The 11,473-nt window shown below is 34.5% G+C and overlaps 1 pseudogene; it reads right to left on the minus strand.

Annotated features, from left to right (window-relative positions):
• Positions 1-819: 819 nt before the first annotated feature.
• LOC102960617 lies at positions 820-1,565 on the minus strand (annotated as a pseudogene).
• Between the last annotated feature and the right edge of the window lie 9,908 nt (positions 1,566-11,473).

An 11,473-nucleotide genomic window follows, 5' to 3' on the forward strand; every position in this document is an offset into this window, starting at 1 on the left:
GGCCCATTTCCCTTCATGCCTTCAAGTTTAAGGTAGCTTTCCAGAAGCATTTATCACTCAATACTTATAATTCCATGTCACTGGCCAGAACTTAGCCATGTGACCACATATACACATCGCTAACCAGAATAATTCTGGGATTTTGTTACAAACCCAAAAAAGAAAGAACAGATATTGAGTGAGGTAATTAGCAAGTTGGGTCAGAGATAGGATGATGGAAGAAACAGGAGACAGTCAAAGAATGAGAGAGACTTGACCATTAGTGGTTTTGAAGAGAGCCAAGGAATGTAGGCAGGCTCTAGAAGCTGGGCACAGTTCTCAGATGACAGCAAGAAAATGGGACCTTGATTCTTCAATTGAAAAGAATTGAAATCTGCCAGCAACTGAATGAACAAGGAAATATAATCCCCCACTCCCAACCTCCAGAAAAGAATGAAGTCCTGTCAACACTTTAATTTTAGCCCAGCCCATGTCAGATGGCAGATCTACAAAGCTGCAAGATAATACACTTCTGTCATTTTAAGCCACTAAGTTCATGGTGATTTGTGATGGCTGAAAAACAAAAGCAAAAACAAAAACAAAACAAAAAAACTTTTACACTTACTTTAATAAAACTTCCAATGTAAAGAACTTATCAGTGATGGGTCCCTATAGTCATTTATACCAAATTTTAATCTTTGAACTCATATCTCATCCTTAATGATTCTGGTATATTAAACTGCGCTATATTGGAAATGTGTGTATAACCAACAAAACTAGTAAAATAGTAAAAAACTGAAAGTTACACGATAATTTTATATAAAAACTCCAAAAAGTTCATTAGTAGTTGTTATAAGAAACATTTCTTCTAGGAGTGATTTCTAAGGCAATAGAAGTGAGTTTTATGAGTTTCCATAAAAACAGAACCTCTGTCTCAGAAGAAGGGATATCAATAAGAGGACCAGGCTTCTCTATTTCCAAGTTCAGTGGTTTCCCCTGTTCATAACTCAGGTTTGAATTATCTTTCATTTTAATCTCTTCCTCTTCCACTTCCAAAGGTTTGTCTGAGGCTGAAGGCTTATTATCTTCATTTTCATGCAGAAAGCTAAAATCATGTTGGGTCTATAGAAGAAATTGTTGTCCTTGATTTGTAGCCATTCCACATCACCTGTTTTCTTCTCCTTCCCTCTTTTCTGTCAGAAGAGTCCTTGTCATGCTGAGTTTCTTCATTGTATGGCATTTTATCTTAGCACTGTTTTTTTATTGCCCTCTGTATCATCATATTCAACATTTTCTTCAGATACAGTCCAGGTCCCAAGAGTGTCTTCATACTCTCCATACTATTCTTCATAGCTGTCCACTTGAAGAATGGGCCTCTCAGTGTCAATTCCTAGAACTTTGCATTTATTTTCACATTTTGATAGAAAGTCTGAATCAATAATTCCAGACAATTCCACCAAAACCCACTGCTCTACCTCTTCTTCTTCCTCTTCCTTCTCCTCCCAGCTCCTCTCATCAGTGGCCACCCTAATCCTGCACCTCTTTGGGACCTCTGAATCAGTGGCCATGCTCTCCAGGGCTACCATCTTGAGTAGAGGCCTATCTTGTGTTTTTGATCCTAGCCATTCTGACTGAGTCAGGTGATATCTCTTTGTGGTTTGGATTTGGATTTTCCCTGATGTTGAGCACATTTTCATGTACCTGTTGGTCATCTGTATGTCTTCTTTGGAAAAATGTCTGTTCAAGTCATTTTTCACTTTTTAGTTTGTGTGTGTGTGTGTGTGTGTGTTTGTGTGTGTGTGTGTGTGTGTGTTTATGTGTGTTGAGTTGTGAGTTCTTTAAATATTTTCTTTTTTTTTTTTTTTTAATTTTTTTTTTCAACGTTTTTTATTTATTTTTGGGACAGAGAGAGAGACAGAGCATGAACGGGGGAGGGGCAGAGAGAGAGGGAGACACAGAATCGGAAACAGGCTCCAGGCTCCGAGCCATCAGCCCAGAGCCTGACGCGGGGCTCGAACTCACGGACCGCGAGATCGTGACCTGGCTGAAGTCGGACGCTCAACCGACTGCGCCACCCAGGCGCCCCTAAATATTTTCAATATTAACCTCTTATCTGATGTATCATTTGCAAATATCTTTTCCCATTCTGTTGGTTGCTTTTTCATTTTGATAATGGTTTCCTTCACCATGTAATAGTTTTCTAGCTTGATGTAATCCCAATTCCTTATTTTTTGCTTTTGTTTCCTTTGCTTTGAGGAGGCAGGTTCAGAAAAATATTGCCAATACCAGTGTTTAAGAGTTTATTGTCTATATTTTCTGTGAGGAGTTTTATGGTTTCAGGTCTTACATTTAGGTCTTTAATTAACTTTGTATTTATTTTTGTATATGGTGTAAGAAAGTGGCCCCAGTGTCATTTTTTAGCATGTAGCCGTCCAGTTTTGCCAACACCATTTATTGAAGAGATGGTATTTTTCCCTTTTTTAAAAATATATATTTAAATGTTTATTTATTTATTTTGAGAGAGAGAGAGAGAGAGAGAGAGAGAGAGAGGCATAGAGGGGAGAGGGGAGGGATGGAGAGAGAGAATCCTAAGCAGTCTCTGTGCTGATGTAGGGCTTGATCTCACAAAATATGATATCATGACCTGAGCCAAAATCAAGAGTTGGATGCTTAACCTACTGAGCCACCCAGATGCCCTGATCTTGTTCCTATTGTGTATTATTGCCTCGTTAGTCATGTATTAATTGATCATGTAAGTGTGGGCTTATTTCTGTGCTCTTTATTCTGTTCCATTGATCTGTATGTCTGTTTTTAGGCCAGTACCATATCGTTTTAGTATTTGCTTTCTAGTATAGTTTGAAATCAGAGGATTTGATATCTCCAGCTTTGTTCTTTTTCTCAACGTTGCTTTGGTTATGTGGGATCTTTTGCGGTTCCATAGAAATTTTTGGAGTATATGTTCTGTTCTGTGAAAAATGCCATTGGTATTTAATAAGGATTTCACTGAATATATAAGTTGCTTTGGATAGTATGGACATTTTAAGAATATTAATTCTTCCAATCTGTGAGAAGAGAATATCTTTCCATTCATTTGTGTTGTCTTCAATTTCTTTCATCAATATCTTGTAGTTTCCAGAGTAAAGGTCTTTAAGTTCCTTGGTTAAATTTATTCCTTTTCCCATTTTAGGGGTGCCTGGGTGGCTCAGTCAGTTAAACGTCCGACTTCAGCTCAGGTCATGATCTCACTGTTCATGGGTTCAAGCCCCACATGGGGCTCTGTGCTGACAGCTCAGAGCCTGGAGTCTGCTTCAGATTCTGTGTTTCCTTCTCTCTATACCCTTCCTCCACTCATGCTCTGTCTCTCTCTGGCTTGCAGAAATAAATAAACATTATAAAAATTAAAAAAAATTGTTTCTAGGTATTTTATTCCTTTTGATCCAACTGTAAATAGAATTGTTTTTATTAATTTCTCTTTCTTATAGTTCATTATTAGTGTATAGAAACACAACTGATTTCTGCATCTCAGTTTTGTATCCTGAAACTTTACTGTATTTATTTATTCGAATAACTCCTTAGTGGAGTCTTGATGGTTTTCAATATGTAGTATCATATCATCTGCAAATAGTGACAGTTTTACTTCTTTCTTAACAATTTGAATGTCTTTTGTTTTGTTTTATTTATTTATTTATTTATTTATTTATTTATTCATTCATTCATTCATTGTCTTATTGCTGTGGCTGGGACTTCCAGTACTATGTTGAAAAAAGGTGCTAAGAGTGGACATCTTTCTTTGTTCTTGATCTTGGAAAACTTTTCACCATTAGGTATGATGTCAGCTGTGTGTTTGTCTTATATAGTCTTTATTATGTTGAAGTATGTTTTCTATAAACTCACAGTGGAACTTCTTTCAAAATTGGAGTCAGTCCTCTCAAACCTGCTTCTGTCTTATCAATTAAGTTTATGTAATATTCTAAATCCTTTGTTGTCATTTCAACAATCTTCACAGCATCTTCAAGAGTAAATTCCATCTCAAGAAACCACTTTCTTTGCACATCCATAAGAAGCAGTTCCTCATCTGTTCAAGTTTTATCATGAGATTGCACCAAATCAGTCATATATTCAGGCCCCACTTCTAATTGTAGTTCTCTTGCTATTTCCACCATTTCTGAGTTATTTCCTCCACTGAAGTCTTGAACCCTAACAGTTATCCATGGGGACTAGAATCAGATTCTTGCAAACTTTTGTTATTGTTGATATTTTGACCTCTTCCCATGAATCACAAATGTTCTAAATGGCAGCTAGAATGGTGAATCCTTTCTGAAAGGTTTTCAATGGACTTTTCCTGGGTCTATCAGAGGAATCACCATCTATGGCAGCTGTATATAGACTTATAAAATATATTTCTTAAATAATAAGACTTGAAAGTCAAAATGGCTCCTTGATCCATGAACTATAGAATGGATGTTTTGTTAGCAGGCATGAAAACAACATTCATCTTGCTGTACATCTCAATCAGAGCTGTTGGGTGACCAGATGCATTGTCAATGACCAGAAACATTTTAAAAGGAATTTTTCCCCCTAAGTAGTAGGTCTCAACAGTGAGCTTAAAATATTTGGTAAACCATGTTGCAAACATATGTGCTGTCATACAGCCTTTGTTTTTCCATTTACAGATCACAGGCAGAGTATACTTCTTAATGGCCCTAGGATTTTTGTAATGGTACATGAGCCCTTGCTTCAACTTAAGTCACCAGCTGCATTAGCCTCTAACAAGAGAGTCAGCCTGTCCTTTGAAGCTTTGAAGCCAGGCATTGACTTCTTCTCTCTAGCTTGACTTCTCTCTAGCTATGAAAGTCCTAGTCCATCTTCTTCCAATAGAAGGCTGTTTCATCTACATTAAAACTATATTGTTTAGTGTAACCACCTTTGTTCACTACCTTAGCTAAATATTCTGGATAACTTGCTCTAGTTTCTACATCAGCACTTGCTGCTTCGCCTTGCACTTTTCTGTTTTGGAGGAAGCTTCTTTCCTTAAATCTTATGAACAAACCTTTGCTAGCTTCAAACTTTACTTCTTCAGCTTCCTCACTTCTCTCATTCTTTAAAGAATTGAGTTGGGGTCTTGCTCTGGATTAGGCTGTGGCTTAAGGGAATGTTTTGGCTGTTTGATTTTGTATCCAGACCACTAACACTGTCTCCATATCAGCAATAAGGCTGCTTCACATTCCTATCATCAACTGCACTTATCCACTGTTCATTAGAAACACTTTTAATTTTCTTCAAGAACTTTCCCTTTGCATTTACAACTTGGTTATTTGGTGCCAGAGGCCTAGCTTTCACCTTATCTCTGCTTTTGAATAGTCTTCCTCACTGAGCTTAATCATTTCTAGTTTTGGATTTAAAGTGAGAGTTGTGTGACTCTTCCTTTCACTTGAACACTTGGAGGCAGTTGTAAAATTATTAATTGGTCTAATGTCAATATTGTTTTGTCTCAGGGAATAGGGAGGCCTGAGGAGAGGGAGAGATGGCCAGTCAGTGAAGCAGTCATAACACACATAACATTTATTGATTAAGCTCACTGCCTTATATAAGTACACTTCATGGCACCCCAAAACAATTACAATAGTAACTTTAAGCTCACTGATCACAGATCACCATAATAAATATAATCATAATGAAGAAGTTTGAAGTATTACAATAATTACCAAAATGTGACACAAAGATATTAAGGGAGCAAATGTTGTTGGAAAACTGGTACTGATAGACTTACTGAACACAAGGGTGGCACAAGCCTTGATTTGTAAGACATATAATATCTGCAAAGCTCAATAAAGTGAAGTATAAGAAAATAAAGGCTGCTGTACATGAACCTATACGTGTGATAACATGGCACATGCATGAATACACACATTCACAAATAAGTACAAGTGAAAATGGGAAAATCTGAATAAGGTTAATAGATGGTATCAATGTCAATATCATTGCTGTGATATTGTAGTACTGTAGTATATGTACTACAGTTTTGCAAGATATCATTGGGGTAAATGAAAAAATGTTACATATCAGTAATATTCATACTACATATGTATACATAGTATACTATTCATACTACATATGAATGTATAGTTGTCTCAATAAAAATTTCACTTAAAAAATTTATCCTGTTTGTGTGTGTTGGAGGGGTGGGGAGAAAAGACACTCCAGATAGTAAAAACATTTGTAAATCATACGTCTGATGAAAGACTTGTGTCCAGAATATAAAGAATTGTTACATATTAGAGGTCCCAAGAGAGAAAGAGAACAAAAAGGACATATTTTATATAATTATATATAATATATAATATTATATATAATTATATAAAATATATATAACAGAGCCAAAATTATATATATGTGTGTGTATGTGTATATATATATATAATAGATTTATAATATATTATAAATATATGATAGATGTATATCCCAGCTTGCAGTCATGCAGAAAACAAAGCCAATCTTCCTTTGTCTTTTTCTCTGTTTAGGTCCTCACTGAATTGGATGATGCCTACCCATTGGGGGAGGGCCATCTGCTATATACTTAGTTCACCAGTTCAAAAGTTAATATCTTTGGAAACACCCTCACGGACATCCCTAGAAATATCTGGGCATTCTGTGGGTCAGTCAAATCGACACATATAATTAACCATTACACAACTCAATACTAAAAAAGGCAAATAACTCAATTTTGTAAATGGGCAAAGTATCCAAGGAGACATTTCCCAAAGAAGAATGACTAATGAGCATATGGAAAGATGCTCTACATAATTTGTCATTAGAGGAATGCATATTAAATGGAAGTCAAAACCTCAATGAGATACATACTTACTAGCATGGCAGCAATAAAAAAGATAACAGCAAGTGTTGAGAAGAATGTGTAGAAACTGGTATCTCACACATTAGTGGCAGAAACATAAAATGATACAACCACTTTAGAAAATAATTTGACAAGTTTTGAAAGCTTTAAATAATAAACATAATATACAATGCAGCAACTTCAGACAACTTAAAACAGGAATTCACACAAAAGTTTATATGTAAATATAAAGATTTATATGTAAATGTTCATATTAGCATTATTCATATTAGTCTAAAAGTAGGTACTCCAAATATCCATAAACTGGTGAATGAATAAACAATACATGGTATAACAATACAATGGAATATACTACTTAATAATAAAAGGAATGAAGTACTGATACAACCTAATACATGTATGAATCTCAAAAACATAGTAAGTGAAAGAATGCCAGACTCAAAAGACTGTATATTTGTGATTCTATGCAATGATAAGTCTTGAGTGGCAGAAAGGAAATCATTATTTGCCTGTGGCTGGTGAGCAGAGAGGGAATTAATTGCATACTGGCGTGAGGAAACTTTTTTGGGCTAAAGAAAATATTCTAAAACTCAAATGCAGTATTGTCACACAACTCTGTATATTTACCAAAAATTCACTGAATTACACTTAAAATAGGGATTTCTCTTAAATACGGAGAACAAACAGGTGGTTGCCACAGGTGAGGTGGGGGGGGTGGAGGTGAAATCGATAAAGGGGATTAACAGCACATTTCTCCTGATGAGCACTGAGAAATGCATAGAATTGTTGACTTATTATGTTGTACAAACTAATATAACACTGCATGCTAATTATACTTGAATAAAAAAAAGATGCATTCATGATATGTAAATTATACCTCAATAAAACTGCTATAAAATCACTGATATATGAAACATGGATGAATTCCAAAATCAGTTTGTTGAATGTAATATGCCTTCAGAGAAGAGTACAGATTAAATGAATGCAATTGCATGAAATCTGGCAGCACTGATTTGTGGTGAAACATAGAGCACTAGTTCCCTCTGTTGGGGTGGGGTAGGCGCTGGCTAGAAAAGAATGTGAAGGAATCTTCTGGTGCAATGGCGGTATTTGATATCTTGACAGCAGTTCGCTAGTTGTTTGTGTATCTAGATTTGCTAAAATTTTTTAAATGTATACTTGAGACTTAGATGTTTCATTTTGTAAACTCTACTTCAAAAAACATAAACAAATATTGATATTCATAATGAAATGCTTATGGGTGAAATATGTCTACAACTTACTTTGAAATCCAGGAAAAAATAAGGTAGAATGATTGATGGATGGAAGGATGAGTAAATGTGTGAAATTTGCAAATAATCACAAGATGTTAACTACAGAATCTAGGTGATGAGACTGTGCATGTTTACTATACAGTGCTTTCCATTTATTTGTATGTTTAAACATTCTCATGATATAATGTGGAAAAATAACACAATAGGTATTGCTCCAACTAATAGTATTTTGTCAAGGTCGTAAGCCAATTATATTTAAGACCACTATATTCTTTAATATATTTGGTAAGTGTAGGAATCTTCCCCTTTTTATTGAGAAAGAATAACTTGTAATTTTCTACAAAATTGTTAATATCACCAGAGGTTTGTTCAGTGCTGTTACTTAAATCTAAAAAGAAGTGTTAGGATTGCCACTACATGTCTTTGTTTCTATTTCAGATTCCAAATAAACCATGGAAATAAGATGATCGTCGAGAAGCAAATGGCTTGGAGATCTACAGGATAAAATTTCAGAATCCTCTAATTGATCATAGTTTTCAGCTTTAGGGCCTGTTTGATTTACAGAATTGAAGTGAACCTGGAATGTGATATCTGGAATAAACATTTGGGTCAATTATTTAATGATTTATGGTTTGTTTTCATTAAAAGTTGTAGCCCAGTACCAAAAAATGTATTAAGGTAATTGGCTGTAATAAAAAGAGAAACATATGCTATATGGAATGTAAGAAACAAAACAGATGAACATAGGGGAAGGAAGGACAAATATGATAAAAACAAAGAAGGAGGCAAACCTTGAGAGATTCTTAAACACAGAGAACAAACTGAGGGTTGAGGAGGAGATGGGGGAAATGGGTGATGGGCATTGAGGAGGGCACTTGTTGGGATGAGCACTGGGTGCTTGGTGTAAGAGATGAATCACTAAATTCTACTCCTGAAACTATTATTACACTATATGTTAACTAACTTGGATTTACATAAAATTTAAAAAAAAGATTAACATAAAAAGAAGGAAAACATATGATTAAACCAAAATTATATACTTGCATTTCATGTTTAGGCTAGATACTTGAAACTTTTCCTTTTATAAATCTTTTCTAGTCTTCTTGCAAAAAAGGTAATTTTAATAAATTTCAATGCCACTTACTCTTAGGAGGATATAATTACATTTCATTCCACCCCTTTATATTTGCTTAGTTTTTTGACATAAAAACTTTTTCTGTGAAATTATCAACCAGGAAATAAAGTCTTCTGTTATACTTAATAATAATTTCTTTCTCTGCATATATATGTGAAATTATATGTGTATTTTATTGTACTATATGTTACTTAAAAGGCAGAAGGCTTTTGTTTTTCAAAACTACAGTAACATTTTTCCTGCATCCCTTTGAGAAGTTTTCCATTAAATTTAAATTATGCTCTTTTAAGAGAATAGTATTATGGGTGCTTTTCATTGATTGCAAAACCTTCCATTTACAAAGAGCATAGGAACATGATATATGATGGATGGGCTGTCAAATGAATTGAATAAACTGTTGCTAAAGCAACTTCAAAATGAGTCCATGAGCTACCTGAGCACATTTGGTCTTAACCGGTTTTTGATTGCAGTAACAATACCATATCTTGACCTTGAAAAACAACACATTTCTTATTATTGCAAATATAATTTAAAACAATGCAGATTCACTCTCTATATTTCAGGTATCATCAGTAAGGATTTGGGTAACCGGTTTATAGCACTGAAGTCAATAGGGGATTATAAATGCCAAGAATATGGAGAGAAAGCAAGCTCTAATGTAAAATAAAACCAATCAAATAAAAACTCTACAATTATCATTATTCCAATAGGAGAAAAATCAATATCATGGTTTTTTCAATGAAGTTTTATTTTAAAATACTTTTAAATTCCAGAAAACCTCTGATAGTAGAGGGTATATACGACACTCAATTTCTCTTACTGTTAGTATCTTACATTAGTATGGTACATTTGTCACAATTAACTAATATTGATATATTATTATTATTAACTAAAACCCATAATATATTCAGACATCTTTAGTTTTTACTGAATGTCCCTTTCTGTCCAGAACCTTATTCAGGATGCCATATTATAGCGAGTCATCATGTCCCCTCATGTTTCTCTAGACTGTGGCAGTGTCTCAGATTTTCCTTATTTTTGATGGCCTCAACAGTTTTAAGGAGTACTGGTCAGGTATTTTATAGAATGTACCTCAATTGGGTTTGATGTTTTTCTCACAATTAGACTGTGATTATGGGCTTGGGGGATGTAGGCCATTGGGGGATGTATGATATCATTCTCATCATTTCATATCAAGCATACATGCTATCAACATAGTTTCTCACCACTGATGTTGACCTAGATCACTTGGCTGAGATAGCGTTTTTCACTTATCTCCACTGAAAAGTTACTCTCCTGTCCCCTTCCTCTTTCCATACTATACTTTTTGGAAGGAAGTTACTATGTGCAATCCACTTTTAAGGGGTAGAGACTTACACTCCACTCTTTGAGGTGGGAATATCTACATAAATTTCTTGATATTTTTCCACATGGAAGGATAGAATTGTCTCTTCTTTTCAATCTATTCATTTATTTGTTTAGCCATTTATTTATATTGGTATTGTCTCAAGGATATTTGTTTTATGCTCTGGGGTTATGATCCAAAATAAAATTATTTATTTTGTTGCTTAAATTATTCCAGCTTTGGAATTAGGATCTTTTGCCATGTCCTTTTGCCATACTGACATTGGTGTGTGTGTGTGTGTGTGTGTGTGTGTGTTAGCATTTCTTTACCTTCTACCACTGCAAGATGGTCCAAGTTCATTTAATACATTTCCTGTCCCAGTTGTAGAATAAGTAATTTTTTTCAGGAAATTCTAGTTCCTTTTATGGAGAATGGTATTACAAAACAAGATATGGTCTCTGGGTGTGCTCCTTGTTTCTGAAACATCATTGCTTCTACTTATCTCAGATAAGAGTTTGGAAATATGTATGAATACTAACCATGTTTACACATATATCTGTAAGTATTCTACATATATCTTTCTTTCTTTCTTTCTTTCTTTCTTTCTTTCTTTCTTTTTCTATTATCTATATATCATCTATACCCATCTATATTTATATTAAAACATGAATTCATACTGTTGTCTCCAACTCAAATCCAGGACCACTTTCATCATTCTTTCCATTGTTATCTCTTTCCTGTAACTCCTAACTCAAACAGTGATAAACTTGGTTTCTATCATCTTCTATCAACTTACTTACTTGTTTAATTCCAGTGTACTTGTGTAGTCATTTCATAATTTCAACATCACTTTTTAATGATAAAACAAAATAATGTTAGCCAAGGCC

This window comes from Panthera tigris, chromosome A3 (genome assembly GCF_018350195.1).
Source record: "Panthera tigris isolate Pti1 chromosome A3, P.tigris_Pti1_mat1.1, whole genome shotgun sequence".
NCBI classification, from domain to species: domain Eukaryota; kingdom Metazoa; phylum Chordata; class Mammalia; order Carnivora; family Felidae; genus Panthera; species Panthera tigris.